General features: G+C 43.7%; 1 protein-coding gene across 1 annotated transcript in view; it reads right to left on the bottom strand.

Annotated features, from left to right (window-relative positions):
• CAMTA1 (calmodulin binding transcription activator 1) overlaps nt 1-17,127 on the bottom strand; it is a 903,169-nt gene extending 886,042 nt beyond the window's left edge. The window contains 1 exon segment of the mRNA XM_075906418.1: nt 4,866-17,127. The gene's annotated coding sequence lies outside the window, so the exon portion shown is untranslated.
• Nucleotides 17,128-25,235: the final 8,108 nt, after the last annotated feature.

Raw genomic sequence — 25,235 nt, 5'->3', positions numbered from 1 at the left:
ATTTGCAACAACTATTAGATTAGTCAATAATCTAATAGCCTTTGCTGGCTCTTGCTACATTTCAAAAGGAAAGCGCCTCTGGGAGCACGGGGCCAGCGGGGTACTCAGTCTCCCGCTGGCCCCCTTTTCCCTGCTTTTGAAATGTACGAGAGCTCTGGGAAACTTAAGCCAGCTCCCCCTGGCACCGGATCCTGCTCCCCCCCACCCCTCTCTCTGATAGGGGCAGCAAGGAGGAGGGAACCGATTAGTCAAGTCACTAGTTGACTGATAAGTATTTGCTTATCGGATGGTCGACTAGTCACTTACATCCCTACTCCAGTCTATTGTGACCTCAAAAGTAACAGTTAAGATTTGAGATTGTTAAACCGTAAGCTTTTTAGTGAAGAATGATGCAAAACAGGCTTTCAAACCCTTAACTTTCTTGATATCATCAGTTATTAGCTCTCCTTCCCCCACTTAGTAGAGGGCCTACACTCTCCATCTTTCTTTTGCTCCTAGTGTATTTAAAGAACCTCTTACTATTGCCTTTATGTCCCTTGCTGGCTGTAACTTATTTTGCACCTTAGCCTTTACAATTTCAATGCAAGTGTGTTAGAGCAAGAAAAACATCTAATTGTTCTAGGGCAGTGGTCACTAACTAGTAGATCAGGGTCTACCCACTAGTTCTTGGAGCCTCTGACAGGGGATCCTGACTGGCTTGGCTGGGCTGGGCAGCTATCAGGTGCTGGCACTTCAGTTGCCCCTCCACCCACGGTCATGCTGCTCCTGCCCTCTGCCTTTGAGATGCCCCCAGGAGCTTCCTGTGCCGGGTGTAGGAGAGAGAACAGGGTGGCTGGGGGGCTGATGTCAGGGTGTCCCCTCTCCACACACAGAGAAGGGGATGGAGGGAGCTTGGCAATGCAAATCTGTCACTCATATACAGAGTGTGCGTCACTCACAAACACACACTGTCCTTCCTCATCTCCCAACACACACGTTGGGGGAACATGGGAAGGTTGCTACTTCTTTGACTGCTTGCAAAGTGTTTTATGTTTGGCTTTTGGACTGGTCTGTGCATTTCATCTCTCTCTTCTCTTCGGCTTAAGTGTAATTCTTTGAGTAGTGAGTTCTAACGTGTCTAACCTGTTGTGGCTGGAGTGATTATCCTTATGGCAATTGCTGCTCCTGGATGAGGCTGGCATATCCCTGCGGCCCCTGAGAGAGGCGGAGCAGGGGGTCTCCATGTACTGTCCATGCCTGCAGACACCACTCCTGCAGCTCCATTGATCAGTAACAGGGAACAGTGGCCAGTAGAAGCTGTGGGCTCAGTGCCTGTGGATGAGGGGCAGCACATGGTGCCATTGCTGTACATGCCAGCTGCTTTCAGGAGTGGTGCAGGGCCAGGGCAGGAATGAGCTGCTTTAACCTCATTGCTCCACCACCCGGAAGCCACCTCAGTTACATGGTGCCCAGCCACAGCCTGAACCCATTCCGGCCGGGAACCTCTTCCTGCACCCAACCTCCTGTCCAACATGAGTCCCCCTGCACCCAAACTCCTTCCCCGAGCTTACATCCTGACACCTTGGCTAAGCCTGAAGCCCCTCCCACATGCCAAACTCCTTGGCCCAAGACCAGAGCCTGCACCCCAAGCCCCTACCCCAGCCTAATGCAAGTGAGTGAGGGCGGGGGAGGAAGGGCAATGGAGTGAGGAGGGGGAGGCCTCAGAGAAGGGATGGAGCAGGGGCAGGGCCTCAGAGAAGGGGCAGGAAGGAAGCAGGGCAAGGGTATTTGGGTTTGAGGTAGATCTTACATGGCACTTACATTGAAAAAGTAACCTTATGGTTACAAAGGCTGGAGACCACTGGCCTAGGCAGTTTTTGGCATGGTCCTGGAGGGAAAAAATGAAGTTTCTGCCTCCTAAAAAGGAGGGCAAGTTGAAGGGAGGGCTGAGGTGTGAGGATATTAGCATGTGCATTACCTCAGGGAGTATGGAAGTGTTAAATTAGGCAAGAGGGCACAGGCTTCATGGAACCCTTAAGAACAATTTTTCCTCTCTTCTTGACCTTAGCAGAACACAACCAAATATGAGCTCATTTGTTTATACACAGAAAGGAAGCAATGTCACAGTTTCAATCCATGCAGGTTTTTTAACTGGATTGCTAAAAACAAACCACAAGAGAGAATAGTTCCTATCTGGAGTCCATTTGTAAGAACCAAAATGTAATAATAAAACATTAACACTCCACAGTTAACTACACTGAAGAAGCCGTGGGCTCCAGTGTTGTTGGTCTCTGGTTTCAGATGTTTGATTCTGCTAAGGAAAGTTTTAGCTCCGAGACATGTTTTTAATTAAGAGGCACACAGTCAGAGAAAAGCAACAATAAGTGTTACCTTCTTTGTTCTCCGAGTTGCCCAGCTTTCCTTAGCATTATGCATTAATTTTGATGCACATTTAATAAAATGTAGTCTGGTATTTGTTTCTCCTCTACCTCACAAAACAAAGCTATGTATTTTCAATCCATGGATGCCCTGTAATGTAATGGTATTTCAGCTTCTTGTGCATTGGGGGACTCAGAGACAAATCTGCACTTCTCTACATTGCCAACAGAAGCAGGCTAGGTAATAAAGAATTAAAAGGGACTGCACCGATGCTACACACCTACTCAACAGACAAAACCTTCTAGTGAAGATGGAGCCTAAAATGGGCGCGGATAAGATGGGATGCACTAGAAGAAAGTGTAATTTAGGGCCTGATTATATTATCTTTCTGCATGTGAGTAGCCTCCTTGTAGTCAGTGCTAGCACTCCATGTAAAACAGAGGACCCCTGCCCTCCCCCATTTCTCTTTATCATTCTCTCACACACCCTTTGCAAACATGGATGAGGCAGAATGTGACGGATGAGAAGTGGGTAGGACTCTCCGAAGTGCACAAGTATTTTCAGAAGTGACCCCAGTGAGAAAGGTACAGACCTGGATTGGGATGTCACACGATGCACACAGGATGACATGGTACAAGCACGGAGACACAGTGAAAAGTTATCTTGCCTGCAATCCTGCGAACATTTGTGCAGTAAACACCTAATACAAACATGTGAAGTGTGTGCAGGATCACGGCTTTAGTTTCAAGTGTTGCTTAGACTAAGTCTACACTACCACTGTACTGCACTGGAACTTTCTGGCTTAGGAGTGTGAGAAAACAACTCTTCCCTCTCTCCCCCAGCAGTAAGTTATCAGGGTGTAAGTGCTGGCATAAACGGGCTCCCAGCCCTGAGAGTTAGTGACTCCCCTTGTGAAGGTGTTTTACCAAGACCCTTGGGAGACCTCTCTCCCAGCATGCCAGCTATGGCCACACTTACACTAGAGAGTGCTATCACAGCTGTGCTTCAATTTTAGAAGAGTGGACAAAGCTATAGACTGGGACAAAAGGTAGCAAGTGCTAATTTGTCTCCCAGGAAGAACCTAAAATGCTCTCACAAACCTATCCTCCAGGGTTCTACTACAGAACGTACCAAAACAGGCAGAACGCCTGTGTGATGAATGCAACTTGCCAAACGGTAATGATCTATTTATAGCTCACAAGCACTTACATAATTAGATATCAAAAACTCCCAGTACAAGCCTGTGTATGGCAAAGCACAATTTATCCAGATACGATCACCTGCATTTATAATAGTTTTAAATGTTTGAAAGCTAATAAGTACATTAAATCAAGGATTACATTTACTGAGTATGAGCCTTAGGCACATGAATAGTATGGTTCCATACTAATGTATACTTAAATATACACACACACACACACACACACACACTCTACATTTAAGCATTTTCTCTCAGCTCATAATAATTAAAGCATGTAGCTTTTGTGGTTTTGAAGGCCACTCCTTTACAAAGTGTCCTTTGGGAGTAAGCATAGTTGAATGTTTCCACAATGTATGTGACATCATTTTAGAACCATAAAGTGCCATTTAAAATTAACCATGGGCTGCACAATTAAAGAGAGTCTTACCACAAGGAATGTACTTAAATTACTTTCTAAGTTGCTGTAAATAGTTAACAGTCTACATCCACACAATTGTACAGGGCACTACCATTGTACATCACAACACCGCTTCTTGGTTTGCTGTCATTCCAACCCAGCCTAGAAAGTGTAGATTGTGCACTGGCAAATGTGCATCTCAACTCAAGTTTATTTTTTCCAATTCAAGTCCATATTTGACTTGCCTGTTCTGAAGATAAAGTTACAAAGAGAACCTTAGAGAGAGAGCCAGATAACTCCCCAATGCATTAGCACTTCCAGCTAGAAGTACTTTTGAACTTGCTCCCAAGTAATTTCTTTGACAATATTTCTCGGGGGGGGGGGGGGGGAAGAGTACTCCTGTTTATGGGTATTTCAATGGCAAAGTGCAGACATGTAATTTCAATATCTAGTGCAGAGGCTCTCTGCTTTTTCAAAAATAACCTGGGTCAGTTTTAACAACTCTCTTCTCACTTTGAAGAGCACAAAATGGTGTGTTCTCAGTGTGAGCACATATTTATCTTTGACGTGCAATGCTGAAATCAGGAATACACTTAATTCCATTTTTCTTTAGCCTCCTACCCCAGCCCTCAAGGTGCAATTCCAGCTGCACAGTGAGCAGGAGTGGCTACCAATCAGATACCCATGTGGCCACCCCTTCCTTGGAGTCATGGTCTCTTGTAACCCCCTAGTATGGGATGGAGTGGCTGATTTTCATTGCAGTTTACAAGCAAGACTGAAGAGATTTTCATTTTCACTAGTGTCACTCCCAGTTAGCACCCTGCCACGCTTTGTAGCTAGCACTCATTCCCTGCAAGCAGACAAGTTCCCCGCCCCCTAACACAGCCAGTCAGTTACTATGGTACATACCTGCTTTCTGAGCCTTGTCTTTATTTGGCTTCCTCATGGCCTTGAAAGAAGGCCTGCACTTCAACACTCCTCAGCAGGAACTTGCTCCACGGCCCCTCAAACTTCTGAGCAAGCCATTTCTGGGCCTTAGCTTGTTCTTAGGACTTGCTCTCCTGCCTCTCTCTACCTGCACTGAATAAGAGTTAGCGAGGCCCACCTGTCCTGAGAGCCACATAGAATCAGCAGTGTAACTGTCTGCACCTGCACACAGCTGCTCTTGCTCCCAGTCTCTTTAACAGCAAAGCCACAGGTGCTCTTCCTCAGCAAGCCCAGGGCCTTGGACTCCTCCTCACACTCCCCCTTGGCTTTTGCTCATTGATCACACTACATACTGTTCACTCTGCTGCCCTGAAAGTGCCTCCCTCTCCCTGGAGCACATCCTAATTGAGAACTTAACCTTAATGCTTCAGAAGCTAATTGCAGTTCTCCTTGAGCCTCCAAATGGAAAGTCTTGATTTCTATCTGATCATCCAGACTGTTCATATAAGCAATAAAAAGCTACAGTATCAACACTCATGATGACGTGAGGAATCTTTTCCAGGCTTGAAAAAGTTTCTATTTCTACTTGCCTTGGAACTCCTCCTCGGTAATTTATACCCCAGCGTGCTAGTTTTCTTAGCAATATTTACTTCTTGGAGGTGAGCTGAAGTGAAGACAACAGATCCGACCATGGGCCGGATCTGAACCCTGGCAGGCCCCCACATTGTCATATCTACCTGCACCTCTGCTGGGATGGGGCCTAGCAGCTCCTGTTGGTTGTGGATCGCTGTTCCTGGCCAAAGGGAGCTGTGATCTCTGTACCTGCAGAGGCGCAGGTAAATGCAGTGGCAGCAGCCCACTACGTGCTAACCGTGGTGAATTGCTGCCATTTTACTGCCCACCCCGGCCTATACAAACTGAATATCTGATCCAATAGTTATGAAGTTCCACCAACAGGTTTGAATTCCTTACCCCTGAACACCTTCACTGCCTCCAACAGGAAGCAAAATATCTCCTCCATTTGTTTATAAAAGAGTAGCATCAGCTTTACTGGCTATAGCAAAACCGGGAATGAATCTGCGGGGTTTAGTCAAACTTCCAAAACTGACTCACTGGGTGGGCTAGGACGTGTCTCTGTGTCCCCCATCTGTAACACAGGGATTATAAAAATAACAAGGAGTCCTGTGGCATCTCAAAGACTAACAGATTTATTGGGGCATAAACTTTAGTGGGTCAAAACTACTTTGCCATCTGCATGCATCTGACAAAGTGGTTTTGACCCATGAAAGCTGATGCCCAAATAAACATGTTAAGCCTTTAAGGTGCCACAGTCCTCTCCCTTGTTTTTATACATCCAGACTAGCAGAGCTACTTCTCTGACTCAGGATTATACCCCTCCTTTGTAAAGCATTTTGAGATAGTCTGATAAACTCTACAGAAATGTGAAAGTGCGCGTATGTATGTGAGATTTATTCGGTGGTGACTGGACACAAGGCTTACACGCAAATGAAAAAAGGGAGCTGAGAACTCAGATTACATGTGGTGGTTGGAGTTGCCTATCTCTAGCCTGTCGCAGTAGGAGGGTGGAGTTCCTGGGGGAGGGGAACAGTGCTTGTGTTGCAGGTGGCTGATTGTGTCAGTGAGCTGACCACTGGCAGGCACAGAGACAACTTCCTCACCCTAGGGCAGGTGATAGCAAGGTGCCCCCCCCCTTAGGTTGCCCTAAGAAATGAAAAAATATCCCTGCCCAACTCACTGGCACAGCAGCAGCAGCACCTGCCACTCCTACAACCCACTTCATCTGCCCGCTCTAGAGAGCAAGATGATTTTGTGGACTTGGGACTTGCCAGTAAAGTAAGAGAAGAGGGTTATGTTGAACAATCCACTTTTTAGCACCTCCAACTAAAATCAATGCAGATCTATAAAAGCTGCTCAGTTTGCACAGATCTATAACCAGAATTAGGCAGTTATTTTCATTATAAAAAGCAAGTGAAGTATCCACGTGTCTCAAGAAACAAACCCAGTTGATAAATTCGAAAGGGAACCCTCCAGCTACTCACGGGGCTGAAATACAACAATGTAAGGGTTCATTAGAGAAGGAAAAGGGCAGCAATGTTAATTTCCAAATAAAAGCAGCTCTTTATTGGAAAAGGTTTAGTGCTTCAAACCTTATCTTCCAATCTACAGGAGGTTTTAATTATATGTCATCTCTCTAAATACAAACCTTTGCAAGGAACTATGATTAAAACTGTAGGGACTAGTCATAAAATTTCAGCAAATGCTTTATTTAAACAAAGTTATTCCAGCTTTCCCCAAGTTACTCAAAGTCACTGGCATGTAGAGAAAGGAGAAAAGCCTTGCTCATAACAACCGGGGGGGGGGGGGTGGGGGGGGGGCAGGATGCAGACATTGCAGAATATACAATTTGCAATTTTTTGCAAGTAAGGTATATCCACTTCCCGTGTGCTTGCATAAAGACTCACCTGTATCTTCTGCATAGTTACCATGCAACTACCCTTCCCCTCCTGCCCACCCAAAATCAGATTGCGTCCTCTGATAGCCGGATAACTTCAGAAATGGGAGGAGGGTAACATTTGGCAGTCTGAAGCAAGACTATTAGAGTTTATCTTGTATTCCAGTCTCTAAGATTCAACAGTGTGACAACTGAAGATTCAAGGCAGCCAAATAAAGAACAGAAGTGATTCAGACATGACTGAGCCAAATACTTTGGGGGCTAGACTGTCATTATTCCTCTGTATGTAAGGAAAGACAAAGAATGGAACGTTCAGCCTCGCCCATACCTACACGTCAATAATTTAGAAATCCATTAACAATCCATAAAGTTTGTAATTGTGTAATTTATGCCACGTAATCTCTTTAAGTAGGGGTTTATGTTTCCAGTTAACTACACAACAGTGAGAACAGGTTGCTCTGGGGCTCAGTGGAATCCCGAATATGCCTCTTTTCAGTCAGAGACATATGGGGTGGGGATGTTAGATAGCATCTAATTGAACAGTTATGTAACTACACCACATTTTAGCAGTTACACAACTTTTCGGCCCCACTCCTGGGGAGCTCCCTGCCACCCCACGCTGCTGCCCCTCTATCAGAAAAAACAACTCCTTGTGCAGAACAGCTGCCACTTGCCACCTCACGCTGCTGCCTCAGATACAGCAACAGCAGTGCGGGGCAGCACCAGTCCCTGTCCGTGGGGGGCTTGAGCTACCCGTGGACAGAGGCTGCTCCAGCATCCATGGGGCAGCCTCTGTCTGCGGGGAGCCTGGGCCTCTCACGGACAGAGGCTGCCCTGTGAGGGGCACCCTTCTGCCCCTTAAGCTGGCTCCCTCTCTCCCAGCACTGGCTCCTGCCTGCTCCCTCCCTCCCCACCTCTGTGGGAGGCAGCAAGCAGGGGGGAGGGGAGAGGCAGCTTCACAGAGCCATCTTAAAAGTCAGATTCCTGCATGTATTGGCTCCCGCCATTTCCCCTCCTCCCCCGCCACGTTGCTGCCTCCTCATGGGCACCAGCTCCTGCTCGTCCTCCCCCCCACCATGCCTTGCTGCCTCTGGTAGTAAGACAGCAAGTGCGGGGGGGGGGGGGAGAACATGCATGTTGTTGAAAGTATAAGCCTGGGCTTATCAGTTAATCATGTAGGCATCTACACATTGACATCCATAATATGGGATCTTCACATTTCCGGAGCCTAGCCCTCTTCTCAGCTGTCCCAAAATTCACCACACAAGTTGCTATAAAAATGGGTTACACCCAGCACTCCCTAGCAACTGACTGATCTCTCAGGTGTGGTGTAGATAGAGAGTAGTATAAGTGCAGAGTAATGCTGTTATACTCAACAACAGAAATGCACATTTTAACCTGTGCTTTAGCATCACTGCAGCACCCCAAGCCAGAGACGTTCTCATTAGAACGCTATGGACCCCCCGCTTTATGAAATGGACAAATTGACATGACTGTACGTAACTTAAAGGTTCTTTGAGTTAATTATTTCATGTAACCCATGAATCTTCATGTCATGATCTGCTGGTCCTGTTAGCTTATTTTGGTGTGTGTCATTCTTGTGTGTAAAGTTAGTCACATGGAGCAGGAATATTTGATGAGTTTTAAATGTGTGAATGGAAGTCATCAAGGAAGGGAGGCCTCGCTGTCTGGGCAGTCATAAGCAAATCACCTTCTGTCCTTAAGGCTTAGCAGTGGTTGGCAGGGAGCCACCAGGTGCAATAATGGAATTCTTTAAGAAGCAGAATAAGGGAGGAGTCTTTTGTCTGAGCTGCACCGGAAGGAAGGGGGCGAACAGCCTGGGATAGAAGACAGCCCTGGTTTGGAGGGACAGCTCGAAAAGAGGTTTTAGGGTGAGTTTGAAAAAGTTTGCACTGAGGTTTCAGTGTAGAATTAGCCATGGGTTTGTGTTTCTTTTGATTTGTAACTGACTTTGCTCTGCCTGTTCTCACTTATTACCACTTAAATCCTACTGCTTCTACTTAATACAATCACTTATTATCTATCAAACCCAGTGTCAATGCTGCTTACCTAGGAGAGCAATCAGTGTGCACATTCCCACTTTTATTGTTAAAGGTAGCTTACCTAATTCTTTGAGGTTTGATCTCAGTTGGGGAGTGGTATCCCAGGAAGCTGGGTCCTAAACTGCGCGCTCCTTGGACCTGAAGAGGTTCAGTGTCTGTGCTGCTTCTCCGTGGGGGCAGGGACCTCAGCTCGGGCCCAGCAGGACTGGGCAGTGAGGAGCCCCAGAGAGTGGGAAGGTGAGTGGCAGTAGTCATGTCAACAGCCTGGGAGTCACCCCCGAGGGGTCATCTGTGACTGCCCCCCGTCACAAACACATCCGTGTCCCTCTCCTGCCCCCCCCCCCCCAACACACAGTATGCTGCCTCCTGTTATACAGTTATCTGTCATTTTGACTTCTGGCATAAAATAACTTGACTCACTGCCTGCAAACGAACAATCTGTTACTTTCCCTTTTTTCAGTGGGGGTGGGCAAGCCATGTCAGAACTACATAGGGGTCTTTCTCCAGCCCCTGACTTGTTTGGGTGTATTGTCCCAGGTTTGTCTCCCCCTGTCTATACTCCTCCCCTTCCCAATAGCAGCTATAGCCCCCATCTCACTGCCAATCTCATAAAACCACACAGTTCAATTTCCCCCCTCCTGCTCTAAGACAATCAAGTGAATTTATTTTTTTCCATATGACAATCCCATTGTCTCTCTCCTCTTTCATTGTAATTTTTGTTGTGGCTGTGGAAAAAGCAAGCTGCTGATGTGAGTTTTACATGCTAATCTGAAAGCAGTCCAGCACACGCTCGGTTCAGCCTTCTTAAGAAGAGAATCCCCATGGTCTATGCTCTATTGACTTCTTAGAACACTAATAGGCCTGGTAGTCTGTCTTCTGATGGTAGAAATGCACAAAAAACTGCAAATGATATTGCCCTGAGATAAAAATCTTTCTGAATGTTCTGGGTTTAAAACAAAGATGGAGGGCTTCTCCTGTAATTCCGAACTCCACGCTGTCAGGGCATAAGCTGCATATAATGAATGCATGGCCAGCTAAGCAGCAGAGTAATCAAAAACATTTTTGAGTGCTCCATCAATCTTCTTATCCATTGGGTCTCTAGGGCAAAACTGCCTTCTAGGGGGAGCAAAGATTTGCTGGAGCCTGAGCAACCTGATGGATCTACTTGTACAGAGAAAGAGAGAATGTTGTACCTTAGGTAATGTATATTTTGCCATGTTAGCAGGAAAAGAAAATTTGGCTTCCTCAATTCCCAGCGCAGTTGCAAAGACAGTGAAGGGAATTGGCAGAATTCCGCTACAGTATTATTACAGAGGGCCTAGATATTTCTCCCCACCTGCTATTTGGTTTTTTTGGGGGGGGAGGTGGGGGGAATAATTTAGGAGCAACAGAGAAATTTTGCCCTGTGTGCCTCTGTCATTGTGTTATTCTGAGCTGTGATCTCACATCAAGATCTCACAAAGTAAAGAATGTCAACCCTGTTCAACACTTGATGAGAGCCCTTGCCAGGAAAACCTGAATGCTCCAGGAGCAGACACTCTTCCCCTAAAGTTAGAAGTGGCTTAGTAGGGTATTCAGGAGCAAACAGAACCACTGACTACAATCATCTATAATCCCATGGCACTTTGGGGGCTGGAAGGGGAAAGAGAACAGTTTTGCCTAGCCACATAGCACCTAAAAGCACTGTGGTTTTACCCGTGCAAATGTGAATGGCTATTTCTATTTTAAAAGTATTGCTAATTTGAATGCATATGCTGAAATACTGAAAATAGCTAGCCCCATCAATAAAGCTTTATTTAAATAAAGACAGGTTTTCACTTTATAGTAAATGTTCTTGTGGATTAAATATAGGTTCAGCTGCAGCCAAAGTAAGTTAAACATTTACTTGCTAGTAAAACATCTAAATCATAAGATTAAAACCCTGTTTTACATTTAACACAAAAGAACACTCAAATCAGCACAGTGGCAGCTTAACTGGTATTTAATGCCAAGGAGTTCTGATGTTGAGAGGTAATCAATTTATGGAGGGAGGGATTTCTTTAAACTCCTCAAAAGGGGAAAACCACATTTGAACAAATCTGTTAATTATAATATTTTCCAAAGAATTTCTTCTAAAGCCTTTTTCCTGCCAAGTCTAATAGGCTTTCTTTAGGAGACAGCTCTTGCCCAGATTTACTGGTAAAATATTTGTGTATTTCTACTTTGCTCAGTAGAGTTTTAGATTTTTTTCTCTTTTATTTAAGAGGATAGCGGGAGTGATATATCACAGATAAGGTTCTATATAAAGGAAGTAAAGGTTACAATGGCAGTTGAAATATAGTGTTAAATGTCACCCAGCCAATATGAAAGTTTATTTGTATAGAGCATGAATTTAAATGATCAAATGTCCATACACACTGTTGTTCTACCAAAAGGTAACTTGTTATTGCTGTAATTCACAGGGGAACAGATGTAGTTTCTAATTTTACCTAATTATATAATCCAAACCTATTTATCTCTAGGGATATGTCTACAAAGTAGTATTATTTCGGAATAGCTGATGTTATTCCGAAACAACATAGTCCGCGTCTGCACTACATGCAGTTATTTCAACAATGTCAAAATAATGGCAAGTTGGAGGACTGCTTACTCCGATGCCTGTAACCCTCATTTTAGGAGGAATAAGAGCACTCTTCCTCTGACTTCCCTACCTCAGACTTTCTGCTGTGTCAACAGCACCAAAAGCCAAAACAAGCTATTTCCACTTAAGCTACGCAACTGACGTCACTGAAGTTGCATAGCTTCTTTCAGCTCTAGCCCGGCTGTGTAGACATAACCTAACAGGCTGTAGTTAACTTAAAATTCATAAATAAGTGAAGTGTTTGATTTTCATTATATAACTCCTTTAAGACAAAGCTCCCGCATCGGCATGAGTTTCCGTCCTTTCACATTCTTGATTAACTAACCCTCATGGTTATTTGTCCCAACAAAAGGCTCAAGCTATATGTTTTAAAAGCGAATGAAAACCTCCCCCACCACAATATAATTGAAACCTTCCTAACTGCTGGATGTAGACTTTTATCCAAAAATGTGGTATCAGAAAATCATGTAAAGAAAGAGCATGTGCACCTATACTAACCAGGCCATTAGTGAATTCTCCCTGGGAATTACATGTCATGTACAAAGATTTCAGTTGCCAATTCTAAGAGTAATGTGTCCTTATTTAATGACTACTCGGTTAAAAAAAAATGACAATAATCATGAAGCTCTATCAGTTTATCTAATGGCAGTTCAATGAATTAGCCAGGGCATGTATCTTTTGTTTTTTGTTTTTTAAAAAAAGTCATTTCAATCTTTACATTCATGTTTGAGCATTCTTCCAGATTAAAGCTAATTTTTGTTTCAATCTTCTGATTTTTTTTAAAGAAGAAAAAACTGGGAGGAAAATCATTAGAATTGTAAAGAGCTCCGTAAAAAATAGGCTCAGCTAAGACAATATATTACTCTTTGTTTAGAGAAAGAATCAGATAGAATCTCTGTTGGAAGCAGTGCCTTGGCCAAAAACCAGACTAAATGAAACCAGTTACAGAATGTAATAGATTTTGTCCCAGAAATGAATATTTAGAATTGGCATATCTGGCTTACGCTATACACAAGAGGCATCTACTTTAGTGTCAGTAATTTAATAACTTTGTTTCTACCAATCAGGTATAAGAATTAAAGGTTTACTTCTCCCTCCCCCCCCCTCCCCGCCCCCTTCAGCTCAGGTAAAATACTTCATTTTATTTTGCTTCTTAAAATATTTCTGTATGGTTTTTATTCCCAGCTGAATGGATTTATGACCTATATTTACTGGGTCTATTGTAAATACATAAAAAACAAAGGAGAGGAGTTGTAAGCAAACATAAGGAAGGGTACAGAGGATTGCTAGTGACAAACTATGAAACCGAAACTCTCTTACCTGAATTTGTCATGGGTGGGACAATTGATCATAAACAGAAAGAATAATGGAACTTGTAGGGTATTTTATTTAGGAACACCTGGGTGGAAGCTGGCAATCTTTTACAATTTCAGCTTTTGCCTTCTGTACAGTAAATTTGCCATGTATCTTATAGAATTGTGCGAGGTCATTAATCTATTTTCCCGGGACCTAGAATTCCAATCCAGGCTATTCCCAAAAGACAGTGAACATACTGGAACTCAACCGCACTCTCTTTCCTGCCAATAGTAATTGTTTTTGTCACAAAGGCCCAGATCGCCCTGGTAACATTTGCTAATTACTTGCCTCCCCAGCTCCTGGCACCCACCCACAGAGGAAGGGAGGAAATCGAGGTGAGCAGGCAGAGGCAACATCTTCCACCTCCTCCTGCTCTTTTTAGCAAACAGAGATCAACCAAGAATGAGAGCGCATCCTCAGCTTAGTTGGTCCAATGCCCAGATGTAGTGTTTGACCCCTCTGCACTTTCCATCACAACTGCAACCTGTCTGTTTAACCAGTATGATGTCCGATCGCACACAAGCCTGTCAGCATCTCAAGTCCAGACAGACTGAGTAATTGAAAGGGCATTGCTGAGGAATTTGGAAGCTTCTGATATTTGGTTGAAATAAGTGTAAAATAGAGTAAATGTAAACATTAAGGGTAACATTGCTTATGGTTATTCTTAATGAATGGTTTTCAAGAAAAACTGGAAAGTTATTTTAAATCTTTAAGCATAAATATTAGATGGATGTGTGTGCAGATTAGGGATGTTAGAAAATGGTTATTTTAATAATCGTGTAACTGCGACATGCCTTAGTAGTTCCACGGTTACTTGGTGCTCACCCTGGGGCTGGGCCAGCAACCAGTGTGCTCCCACAGTTCCACTCCTGGGGAACCCCCTGCCAGTTCCCCGTGCAGATCAGCTCCCACCTGCACCCCGTGCTCCTGCCTCTGTATCTGAGCCAACCTGACAGTCCACATTTTAAATGCGGAGCATGGGAGGGAGGGGGACTGTTGTGGTTAACTGGGACCGTTAAACAATAACCAATGGCTACTCTGTCAACTGCAAACCAATAAGCGGTTAATATCCCTCGTGAAGATGGGAGAGAGAAGAGGCTTTAATAACGAAAATTATTTCCCTGGTAGTGTTTAATTAGAGAAATTTTTTAAAAATATTAAAACTTAACTTGAGAACTAATTTTGGTTAAACTATTTTTATTGGTGGTTATTTTGCATATATATCTATATGCTGTCCAGCGATCTGTGCATGTGCAGATCATTCTGCACATGCACAGATCGCCCGAACCCAGCTCTTCCGGGTTGCTATCTACTCGCCACAGGTGGCAGAGGATTTTATCCCCAAAATCTAGGTTTTTAAGATTTTGGGGGAAGTTTTATACCAAAGCCTGGGAAGATGAGGTTTTGGAGTGCTTTTGTGGGCCCCCACTTCTGCAGTTATCGTGTGAGTTAAACTGACGGAGTTACAAGCTTTTATTCCACTTCACCTATGAATTAAAGCTAGGTGTGAGGATGACCAGTAACTAGCTGAAAAATGTCCAAGGCCATGGGACCAGAAACAATCCCTTCAGTTCACTAATTCGAGAGAATACATTTATTTATTAAACCAAGGAACTAAAATATGTTTTGATAAACTTTTTTTTTTTTACATATCTAGTACATTTATAGGTAGCTTTATTTAAATAATAAAAATTAAAATGCTTTCTTACATTTCATCTTAATTCTAATTTCTTTCCAAATAAAGCTGGACACAAATCACAAGTAGAAAAATTTAATTTAGCAAATAAGAAATGCATAATTCACCATTTTCTAATGCAACAAAAATTTAAAAATTGCCTGAATATGTTAAGCTATATAAATTGCTTAAATAAGTGTATAAATAGCATACATCTTCCTGGCCGGCAGAAAATACTGAATTTAGTATAAAGGCTATATCTGGTTGCAAATCAATGTGTTTTAATGTTTACAACCAATGAGATTCAACCTTAAGATAATAATTACAAATACAAAATAAGAATAAAATCAGTTATTTACATGAAGGTTTTCTGCTTTGTGATTTAAACTGCGACTAAAGTTAGTGATAATGGTTCCAACATTCCAGGTTAAACTCAGTTTTCTAGAACTATACTTCCTGGGATACAAGCATTTCATTGTATTCATTAAAAACAAACCGGTAGTTCTGTGGCACCTTAGGGTGTGTCTAGACTACAGGGTTTTGTCAACAAAACTATACCTGCGTCTACACTGCCACTGAGTTCAGTTGACATAATGTCGACAGAACTCAGCAGTTTTGTCGACGGCTGTAAACCTTATTCTCCGAGGAATAACGCTTTTTGTGGACAGAGTTCTGTGGCCAGGAGGCGTTATTGCATCTACACCGTCCTTTGCGTCTACACGGTCATGTCGACAAAGCGGCTTGCTTTGTCGACAGAACTAGCTGTTGTCTAGACGCTCTTTGTCGACAGAAGCTTTGTCAACAGTATCTGTCGACAAAAGCCTGTAGTCTAGATGTACCCTTGGAGTCTAATATGTAGGAGCACGAGCTTTTATCCATGAAAACCTGTGACCCTATGTATTTGTTAGTCCAGGGTGGGCAAAAGCCTGTCAGTGGGCTGGATGCAGCCTGCCTAGGGCTTTGATCTGGCCCACAGGGCAGTTCCAGGCCCCAACCCCTAGTGTGTTGCCTGGAAGCCGAAGATGTACGAGCCCTTTTAACAGCTTCTATTTAAAGGACTCACGCTTGCTGGGCAGCCACCCGGCAGGCACAAGCCCTTCAATTGGAATCAACTGAAAGGGCTTATGCTCTGAGTCCCACTGGCCCGTTGCCTGGGAGCTGCCTGGGAGGTGCAAGCCTTTTCAACTGCTTCTATTCCAGGGGCTTGTGACTGCCAGGCAACAGGTCAGCAGCGGGGCCAGGAGCTGCCAGCCGTGCTTGGTGATTTCTAAGCCTCCACTCCAGACAACTCTACTGGGGGCAAGCCTCCTCTCACCCTCCCCTCTGGTCCAGGTCCCTTCCATTGGCCAAAAGTCGGGGGCAGGGACCCCAGGCCAAGAAAAGCTCCCCAACTGCCCAAGGCCCACCCCTTCCAAGTCAGCCCATGGCCACTTCCGAAATTTGTGAAGTGACCCCCCCCCCCCTTCAAAAATTATTGTCCACCCTGTGTTAATCTGTAAGGTGCCACACGATTACTCATATTTTGTGCATTGTTTTCCTTGTTCATTTTACTTAGGATTCAGATCATTCTACATTTTTAGCAACGCATCAAGAATTTAATGTTTTAAGGCATTTATAATTATTGAATGTACACATTTTTTAATTACATCCATAAACATTTATACCCTAGTGCGCTTGTACAAAAATCCAGTGTCAGGAGACATCTCTACTGGTTTGAGATCATTTTTACTTTTAGTTCAGTAATCCTTAGGTATAAACTTTTGCTTATACTTTAGGCATTAATTTATGTGTGCCTCAACATATAGGAGATTCAGAAATGCACACAAATCAATTGATTTGTGAAATAAATAATAGTACATAGCATTGATATGGTATTTTTCATCATCATGCTTTGCACTCATCAGTTAATGAGCCTACTTGATGTTTCTCAAAAGGTTGGAACGATTGTGATATACAGGCAGTTCCCGGGTTACGTACAAGATAGGGACTGTAGGTTTGTTCTTAAGTTGAATCTGTATGTAAGTCGGAACTGGCGTCCAGATTCAGCCGCTGCTGAAACTGACCGCCAGTTCCGACTTGCATACAGATTCAACTTAAGAACCCCAAGTCAGCTGCTGCTGAAACTGATCAGCCGCTGATTCCAGGAAGCCCGGGGCAGAGCAACTGTGCCTCGGGCTTCCTGTAGTCAGCGCTGGTCAGTTTCAGCAACGGCTGACTTGGGGACGCCTGGGGCAGAGCAGCTGGGGTGCTGCTGGGTTGATCCAGTAGCGCGGCTCCTTGGCGCTACTGGATCAACCCAGCAGCACCCCAGCTGCTCCGCCCCAGGCGTCCTGATTCAGCCGCTGCTGAAACTGACCAGCAGCGGCTGAATCAGGACGCCTGGGGCAGAGGGCTGGGGTGCTGCCGGGTTGGTCCAGTAGTGCCCAGAGCGGCACTGCGGGACCAACCGGCAGCGCCCCAGCTGCTCTACCCCAGGGTCCACAACAAAAGCCTTGTCTGCTGGGGGAGGAGGGGCACACTAGCTGCGCCCCCCCCCCCCAGCAGACCAGGAACACTGGGAGCAAAGCCGCAGCGGCGGGGTGCCTGGCCTCTGAGGCTTTGTTCTGGCGGGGGACCCGCTTTGCTCCTGGTGCCCCTGGTCTGCTGGAGACAGTCCCCAGCAGACCAGGGGCACCGCGAGCAGCTTTTCTCGCCCCGGAGGTCAAGGTGGCTGACCGCTGCCTGACCGACATAAGTCGGATCCACGTAAGTCGGGGACTGCCTGTAGTTTATTCTTCCCATAGTTAACAGAAGGTTATTCTTTATCCATGTGTGATTATGTACACAGGTAATTCTCACTAACAACAGCATGCACTGGGAAACCATACAGAAATAGGCAACTGTTAAATTTTCAACCTGAAACCTTGATCTCATAGTTTAACTAGTATGTTTTTAAGTCTAGAAGTTGCCACTTAGGCTCTCAATTTCTATTGACTTCATGTGAGGAGATGAGCCTCGCAGCTCCCTTGAACTAGAGATGTAAGTGACTAGTCGCTATCCGATAAGCATAAGCTTAACGGAGAGTCAACTAGTCCCTCAGCTAGTTGATTCTCTCCCCATCTTGCTGCCTCTATCAGCACCAAGGGAGAGGAGGGGGAACAGGACCCAGTGCTGAAGGAAGCCAACTTAAAAGCCAGTTCCCACCACCACTGTCTCTGCTAGCCCTCTGTCTCCTACGCTCCCTTGGGAACTGGGCGCAAGGTGGGAATCAGCTGATTCCTGGCTCGTGCCAAGTCTCAGACACTGTGCCTCTGCTTTTTAAAATGTATTTAAAGCATGCAGGCTCTCAATACATTTAAAAGGCTGGTGGTGCAGCAGGAGTGGGGTGGGAATCAGCTGTCCTGGCTCATGCTGAATCCCCCAGCTGAGCTTCAGCCTTTTAAATGTAGTAAGAGTCTGCTGGCTCCCAATACATTTAAAGCCAGAGCGGCAGCAGGGTTAACCCCTGGGGCTGGGAGCTAGCCCCACTGCAGCTCCCCCACTTATCGACTAATTGATGGAAATTCCATCAACTAGTCAATTAGTCAATTAAACTAAATTTCACATCCCTATCTTGAACTGATCCTTACCTTACAATGATGGCTTTTATTTGTTTAAAAATTGTATACTGATGCCCACTAAAACATTTGGACTATTTACAGTAGTAAAAAAGTAATTTGTGAAACAGACAAACCCACAATGAGGTTACAACAGCAGAGATCACACAGAAGTCTGCATTGGTCACAAACTGACTATACATGGAAATAAAGGCACACTGCTTTTTTTTTTTTAATCCTAGCAGGCAGAAGTTGTATCCATCAGTGGGAAATAACTATACATTACTCATGTCATCCCAATTTATTACATCATGGATTCAATAAAACTAACCTAAATCTCCTACTGTTGGCAAGTTTACCACTAATCCATTCATGTGTTAAAGACCATAACTTTCCCCGTAGCCTGTCCTTATTTGACCAAGTTCCGAAATATTTTGAATTAATGCAGTATTATACATAACACTTGTTCATGTGTTTCATCTCTTTTGCAAATTTATTTGTCCTAACCATGGATCAGAGTTTCATTGTGTTAGGTGCTATGCAAGTGAAATGAAAAGGTGATTCTAAGCCTGAAGTAATTACACTCTAAAATGACAACAGGTGGATACTAGAGAAACCATGAAAAAACTCAGTCACCGTGAAAAGCAGTCATCAGAGCACACAAAACTATTGTCTAGTTTTTTGGTAAGCATCACAATGGAGAATTTTTTAATGAAGGATGTGAAGGGGACAATGAGGTGGCTCTGCAGATATTTAGAAGGAACTTCTCCCATCATATGTGAGGGATGGCATGGGAGAAATTATTAAGGTATTATTTGGAAATTTCACAACTGCATGGTAAAGGTAAGCATCATTTAAAGGATGGAGGCACCAATCAATGTGTCAACAGCATACCAGGGCAAGACAAGTAGTTTGCATTTGATGGGGGTCAGAAGTAAGGATGTTAAACTGTGGTTAATTGACTAGTCGAGTAGTCCATGGCACTTCCGCATTCCTCCTTTGAAATGTACAAGAGCCCCTCCCCCCCCCCCCCGCTGGGCCCCTTGTACATTTCAAAGGAGGAATGCACAACTCCACATGCAGCCTGGGTCAGCAGGAAGTCCCACTGTCTCGGGGCTGCGTGCAGCATGCCAGCTTTGAAATGCACAAGAGTCCCCAGTGGGGGGGGACTGACCCCGGGGTCCATGCTGCACTGCTGCTTTGAAATGCCACGCAGAGTCATGCTCTGCGTGGCATGTCAGCGGATCCAGGGTTCAGCTGTGCGGCGCTGCCGCTTTGAAGTACCCTTCTTCCTCCCCCCTTTTGCTTCCTCTGATCGAGGCAGCAAAGGGTGGGGGAGAAATCGACTAGTCAACTGAGTATCTGATAGGCATTTGCTTATCGGATAGTCAACTAGTCCTTAACAGTCAGAAGGGGAAGTACCAGTGGAAGTGATGACAGTCAAAATGATGAACCAGGAAAATTAGTTTTTCAGCAGTGTTTTGAATGGATCTAAGTAGGTCAAGATAGTACCTGTCAAGACTGGAGAAAAAAATAAGACTGCACTACTGAGACATGATGATACCAACCCTAGCGATATGAGAGATTCACCATGAGGAACGAAGAGAAAAGGCTAGATCCTAGAGATGGTACGTGTGAAAGAAGAGCAGAATTAGACACGGCCAGAAAAGATCTAGAGCTAGAGCCAAGTCAACCATAAACTCCAGATTTAGGACTAAGTAGCAGGGGAATGGTAGTGATGCCCATTGTGACTGAGAAAGCAAAGGGAACAGGGATTTATGGCTCTCCTTTGGCCATGTGGCTTTTAATGTGCCAGCTAGACATTTATCAGAAGATGTCACAGACCCAAGCAGTTGGAAGACAAAAGATAGGTTGTGGTAGTGGTTGGAGTTTGGTTTTTTGAGACGGGACAGATTACAGAATATTTGTATCACGAGGGGAAGAAGCCTGAGGGGAAGGAGAAATTGAGGAAAAATAATCAGGAAGATGAGAAAGTGTTCAAAGATTTATCATATCGAGATGCTTGAAGTACAAATGTCTTCTTGAGATTGAGATAGCAGAGAATCATAGGGTTGCAAGAGACTTTAAGAGATCAAGTCCAAACCCCTGCTAAAAGCAGGACCAATCCCAACTAAATCATCCCAGCCAACGCTTTGTCAAGCTTTGTCCACCCTCTCCTAAAGGAACCCATCCCACCCTCCTAGGCGCTTCCCCACCCTCCTAGGCAAATATTTTTTCCTAGTATCCAACCTAGACCTTCCCCACTGCAACTTGAGACCATTGCTCCTCATTCTGCCATCAGGCACCACTGAACAGCCTGCCTCCATCCTCTCTGGAACTTCCCTTCAGGAAGCTGAAGGCTGCTATCAAATCTCCCTTCTCCCCCGCTCTCTCTCTTCTGAAGACTCAATCAGCCCAATTCCTTCACCCTTGCATTATAAATCATTTGCCCAAGCCCCCTAATCATTTCCTTTGCCCTCTGTTGGACTGTCTCCAATTCATGCACATCCTTTCAGTAGAGGGGGCTCAAAACAAGACAATACTCCAGATGTGGCCTCACCAGTGCCAAATAAAGGGGAATAATCACTTCCCTAGATCTGCTGGCAATGCTCCTACTAATGCACCCTAATATCCATCAGCCGTCTTGGCTACAAGGGCAAACTGTTAACTCACATCCAGCTTCTCAGCCACTGAATCGCCAGGTCCTTTTCTCCTGAAAGTCTGTTTAAGCCAGTCAGTCCCCAACCTGTAGCAATGCTTGGGATTCTTCCATCCCAAGTGTAGGACTCTGCACTTGTCCTTGTTGAATCCCGTCTGATTTCTTTTGACCCAATCCTCCAATTTCTGGAGGTCACTTTGGATCCTATCTGACAGAGGTTCTGGAGGACAAATTTAGGCTGCTGGGAAAGAGACTGAAATTCAGGACCTCTGTGGTAGAATTCTCTGAAATGCTTCCAGTTCCAAATGCAGGGCCAGATAGGCAGGCAGAGCCTAAGGAATGGATGAGACGATGGTGTAGTGTCGATGGTGTAGTGAGGAGGGGAAACTTTTGGGATGGGGGAGCCTATACAGAAAGAATGGGCTCCACCTAAACCAAAATGGAACCAGACTGCTGGCACTTAACATTAAAAAGGTCATAGAGTAGTTTTTAAACTAAGGGCTGGAGGAAAGCCGACGGAGGCAGAGGAGCACATAGGTCGGACAAAGACATCTCTTAGGGGAGCGTCTATTAATAGATATTATCTATGTTCTAGTAAGGAGGAGAGGATGGAAAGATGATAAAATGTGGGTAAGATCAGATGAGAAACCATCAAACGAAAGAGTCTAACACATCAGGAAATCGAAGACAGATAAATCATGACAAATTTTTAAAATGCTTATTCACAAACGCTAGAAGTCTAAATAGTAACCTGGTTGAACCAGAGTGCCTCATCTTAAAGGAAGTAATTGATAATAATAGGCATCACAGAAATGTGGTGGAATGAGGACAGTCAATGGGACAGTCATACAAAGGTAAAAAATATATCGGAAGCAAAGAACAGGTCATGCTCGCGGGGGAGTGGCATTATACATGAAAGAACATGTAGAGTCAAATGAAGTAAAAATTTTAAATGAACCAAAATGTTCAATAGCATCTCTATGGGTAGTAATTCCATGCTGTAATAAGAATATAGCGGTAGGGATATATTATCGACCACCTGACCAGGATAGTGATAGTGACTATGAAGTGCTAAGGGAGATTAGAGAGGCTATCAAAATAAAACAATCAATTGTAGGGGATTTCAACTATCCCCATATTGACTGGGTACATGTTACCTCGGGACAGGATGCAGAGATAAAATTTCTTGATACCTTAACTGACTGCTTCTTGGAGCTGCTGGTTATGCAACCCAAAGGGAGAGAGACAATTCTTGATTTAGTTCTAAGTAGAGTGCAGGATCTGGTCCAAAAGGTAAATATAACTGGACAGCTTGGAAATAGTGACCATAATGCAATAAAATTTAACATCCTTGTGGTGGGAAAGATACCTCAGCAGCCCAACACTGTAGCGTTTAATTTCAGAAAGGGGAACTACACAAAAATTAGGAGGTTAAAGAGAAATTAAATAAAAGGGACAGTGACAAAAGTAAAATCCCGGCAAGCTGCATGGAAGCTTTTCAAAGACACCATAATAGAGGCCCAACTTAAATGTAAACCCCAAATTAAAAAACACAGTAAAAGAACCAAGAAAGTGACACTATGGCTTAACAACCAAGTAAAAGAGCAGTGAGCGAAAAAAAAGCATTGTTTAAAAAGTAGAAGTTAAGTCCTAGTGAGGGAAACAGAAAGGAGCATAAACTGTCGAAGTAAGTATAAAAATATAAGAAAAGCCAATATAAGAAAAATATAAGAAAAGGATTTTGAAGAACAGCTCAAAAAGTAATAGCAAAATGTTGTTTTTTTAAAGTACATCAGAAGCAGCAAGCTGACTAAACAACCAGCAGGGCCTCTGAATGATTGAGATGCCAAAGGAGCACTCAAAGATATGGTCATTGAGGAGAAACTAAATGAATTCTTTGCTTTGGTCTTCACAGCTGAGGAGGTTAGGGAGATTCCCAAACCTGAGCCATTCTTTTTTGGTGACAAATCTGAAGAATTGTCCCAGATTGAGGTGTCATTAGAGGAGGTTTTGGAACAAACTGATAAACTTCACAGTACAGGGTACCCTGCTAAACATCGCCCTCCACACTAAAGTCATTGCTTGCAGGAACTGATGCATTGTAAGCCCTCCCATTTCCCACTCCTAAGTCATGCCAAAAAATTTTTTCTCTCAAATGGAAGTCAGCCGCAAGGAAAAAAATTCCCCGCTTTAAGGTGTTTCGATCTCAGTCTAAGTTTTTTGAAACGTATCTTGGACTTACAGCGAGGACAACCCGTAACTGGGACCAGATGGCAGACTGGTTTCTGTGGGTTTTCAGGTGCATTTAAAATGTTGGTTTTCATCTTAAAGTCCATTATAGTGTGGGTTCTTGCTATCTTAAGGAAGGCTTTTCCTTGCAGTCCATCAAAGCAACTGATATAGATTACACATTTAACAAATAGTTCCTAGATATGTACACCTGAAGCATGGGCTTCACTGTAGGACTATCTCTTCTGAAATTCAACCCCAGGACATCAGACAAAACTCACTTGCGAAGCCTTATAGTACAAGACATAAGGAGATTTGGGATTCTATTTTCATAAGAGGACGGAAACATTTGAAACTGTTCACTAGTAGACAACATGCCATCCTATATTCTTCTAACATGGGAAATTGTCTGTGACTTTAGAAGCTATGATAGGAACTTCAAAAACAGAGAGAACCCTGATAAAGTCAGTATGGGCAGGTGACTGATTTGCTGCACTCCCTGAATGTAAGTGCATCTTAATACTGACCTGCTACACTCATTCTTCCAGTTTCTCTGATTAATAGAAAATATTGCCTCTTCAGACACTTTTATAACCCTCATCACTATAACTTTTGCCAATTTAAGTTTAAAGTTGTCTAGTAAAAACTACACGAGACTACTTTGTGGCCGTTCATTTGTGATTAAAACCAGATTTATACCCAGGTCCCTTGAAATGCAACTGCAACATTTAAGCCATTGTTCTCCCCTCTTAATCCCCAAATGGAAGGACAGCCCAACAAAAAGTTCTGCACATTTTATACTCTCAACTATAGAAATTCCAAGGATGCACAAGATTGATTTTTATCCGATACAATCAATCAAAAATATGATGCATAAGATTGATATCTGCTAACATTAATCAAAATAAACTGTCACATGAGGATCTCTGATAATATATATGACAAGTTGAATTCAAGTCAGAAAACAGAATTAAAAGTTGATTCTCTGTGGTGTTGGTTAAGCTTTTTCATTTTGTCAGAGAGATATCATCAAGCCTTCTTTCTTCAAGTTCAAAAATGTATTACCATCAGCATCATTTTAATTTCTGGTCAAATTTTCAGTTTGTCATATGTATACATCCCCACATAACTGAAAGGAAACCTGACCTGTGAGTAAGCTTTTTTAAAAGCTATGTTTTAATGGTATTTTCATAGAACTACAATAGCTCAAAAAGAAACATGAAACTTAAAACAGAATAATTGAGCTAAAGTGAGACATGAGATAGTGAACTCACACAGACAATTAAAATCCTGGCTCTCACTCAACCCCAGCCTATTTTAGCAGTCAGATCAGACAATCTCTTAATACAGGAGAATCCTAAATGAACAGTCAAGTGCCCCTCCCTCATGGAAGATACCTTCAGCAAATAGTCATGGCAAAGGAAAGGAAGAGATACTAATCAAGAGGCACTACTAGTTTGCCTGTTGAGTTGAAAGTGTGGGGGGGACATTACTGAAATCCACAAAAGCCATTCCAGAACTGGGGATTAAAGATTATGGAAAATGAGTGTGTGGGGATAAGAGGCAGGGAAGTAAAAGAAGATTTAACTCTAAAATGTGAAATATATTCAGGAGAATCCAGAGGAGGCAAGAAACAACATGCAGGAATGCCAATGAGGCAACAGAAAACAACACATTTGCTGCTATCATGTCAAAGAATTCA

Source organism: Pelodiscus sinensis, chromosome 23 (assembly GCF_049634645.1).
Source record: "Pelodiscus sinensis isolate JC-2024 chromosome 23, ASM4963464v1, whole genome shotgun sequence".
In the NCBI taxonomy this organism is placed as follows: domain Eukaryota; kingdom Metazoa; phylum Chordata; order Testudines; family Trionychidae; genus Pelodiscus; species Pelodiscus sinensis.
The sequence above is the reverse complement of the archived record's forward strand: the minus strand, read 5'-3'. Positions and strand labels throughout refer to the sequence as shown.